The sequence below is a fragment of the Olea europaea genome, chromosome 6 (assembly GCF_002742605.1).
Source record: "Olea europaea var. sylvestris chromosome 6, O_europaea_v1, whole genome shotgun sequence".
Lineage (NCBI taxonomy): Eukaryota > Viridiplantae > Streptophyta > Magnoliopsida > Lamiales > Oleaceae > Olea > Olea europaea.
The window spans coordinates 28031540-28034265 of NC_036242.1; positions in this window are offsets into that span (position 1 = coordinate 28031540).

Below are 2726 nucleotides of genomic sequence, written 5' to 3' on the forward strand. Positions count from 1 at the left end.
AGGTTCGATCCAATCAACGATCTACGTCCCCCGTTACCAAGCCCTCCGTCACGAGCAAGACATTTTTCATTATATTTGATTGACTTATAGCGCAATTGGTGCGTGCTGTCGTAGGCACTCCAAATTAAAACATATACTTCTTAAAATTAATGTAGTAGTGGAAGTAAGGGGTCGATCTAACGAAGAGTGATTAATTTACTTTTTGATGCAATATTAACTAAAATCAAGGGTTTTGGCTTTCTTGAAATAATACAAACCACCAAATTAAATATAAGCAATAAAACAAACATTGAGTCAACATCCACCGTTGAAAATTAATAACCGGTCATTGATCCACAAATAACCATTAATTCATAATTGTAGCATTCATTGTGAAAAATAAATTTTCCATTCGAAACAATTTTCCTATTTCTCCTTAGTTTTAATTAATTAGAAACAAGCGATGTAATTAATCTTCATTATCAAACAATACTAGACAAGCGCGAGAATTTAATTTAATAATGACTTTGAAAATTAGAAAAATCAATAAACTAGATAACACAAGCCAAACGTTTACATTTAATCTAGATAAATCTTCTCCCTAAGATTTAATAAGTTCCAACCAACAAATTATCAATCTTAGTTGCTTCATAAGTTAAACCAATCAACAATTAAAGTTTTGAAATTCAATTTAGCTATAGATTATTGATATTAATAACCTAGCATGCACTCTATAAAAAAAAAAATCATAAAAATAATTGCAGAAGAAGATTTAATACGAAGCATATGAATTTTGAATAAAAATCAGGTGGCTCTCACAGTTTAATTGTTCCAAGGCTTCCGTCTGCTTTGATCAAGTAAAATAAATTAGTTGCACATCATAGATCTTGAGCACAAAGAGAGAAAAATAGGGTTGGGGGCGTTCTCCCCGTTTTGGACGAGATTTGGGACTTATATATGATGTACAAGATTTGTTTCGATAAGTATTTGATTCAAATTAAGAAACTAAAAATTGCGTGCCGGAAATGAACTATGCGACCACATAATTATAAGTGTTGCGATCGCATAGAACAATAATTTGCAGCCCAAAAGTTCTCTAAAGGTCACAATGCGACCGCATTGGATTTGAACTATGTGATCACATGGAACAATCATTTTTCCGTCAGACAGCTTTCAGTATTTTGATCGTAACTTTCTTTCTCGATGTCCGATTGAGGTGAATCAAAGTGCGTTGGAAAGATAACTCAAAGGGTTACAACTTTTCTTCAGATGTCATCTTCCAATTCAATCGTTTACCATGTCAAAAAGGGTCCCAATATGATGTTGAAAACCGGTCTATAATCTTTTCAATTAGAAATTGATGTGTGATTATACTTTGATTGTATATCATCCCTTTGACTTCTTTTCTTATCCACTTAACCTCTAACACTCTTGAATCTTCATCCCATTGCTTGTCTCATCTAGGGATTATTTGAAACTTGGTTCCTGAGCTTTCATCTTCTCTTTTCTTGATCTCTTTTTCTTGTTTTCCTTCTTCCAACACTTTAAGTCTTCCATCAATCGACCTTCAAATCTTTCACTCATTCGTTTAGCCTTCCAATTCAACTTTTGAATAATTACAATTTAGTCCTTGAACTTTTGATTTCTTTGATTTAGGTCTTTTTCGCTCTTTCCTTCTATTTTATGTCATGATCATCCAAATGCAACATAAATCACAATATAAGGTTACTTAGCATATTTAGGTGTTAATTAGTCATAAAAATGCAAGAATTAATAGATGTAAATCACAACATTTCATGTCTTATAAGCAATTCAACCCTTACAACGCTTTCAATGACTTACAACTCAAGGAGCTTTGATCATTTTACAACGTTGAGCTTTCCAAGACCTAAACACCACCCACAATCAAAAACAAGAAAGTGAAATATTACAAGTGAAAGGCGCTTTACTCTTAATAAATGATATAAACTTAATTAAGTATCAAGAGAGAAGTAGGTATAACACTTTAATAAATTGCAAAGAATAGAGTTCAAGTATTAGTTGAAAATTTTTAATTGTGATAAAAAAAAATTATAAGTTTTGATCACTTAAAAAGTTTTTCTTTTAAAGATTGAAAACTAAGGTAGAAAAAATCAATAAATGCCTCAATTAAATGCTCAAGAATTGTTGTTGCAAATTTGGTAGAGAGTGAGGCATTTATAGCAATCAAACGGTCAAAAATTCTGTCAATCCGGACATGGGATCCGGACGAAAACTAGCCATTTGAAAAACAGTAGAAAAAATCGACCGTTGGAGGCCGTCCAGATGGGCAGTAACATGCCCCTCCCGACTTTCCTTCGTGATGACAATCATCCATGTAGTTCATTGAAGGATTTTCTCATATGTTTTGTATAGATAAGTATTTTTTGTAAAAATTTAATCGCAAAAATTGTAATGCTTATCTTTTCAAATTAATTTTCATGCAAATATTGTTTGTCGTGAAAGTGTCTCGTGCATAAAAATTGTTTGAGCTATAATCAATGCGAAATATTGAACGTTTTATCTTTACATTTGAGTTAAAAAACGCATCTATAGCTAAAGGCTTCAATCTCGTCTTCCAATGCGATTCTTGACGCAAAGGCTCGATTTCCATTTCCACAATTCCACGTTCATCAATCTTGATCATCATCCTCCAATAACGTTCGTCATATGCATGATTCTGAATCTCAATTATTGTGTCTTGATCCTTAATTTTACGATAATCACTA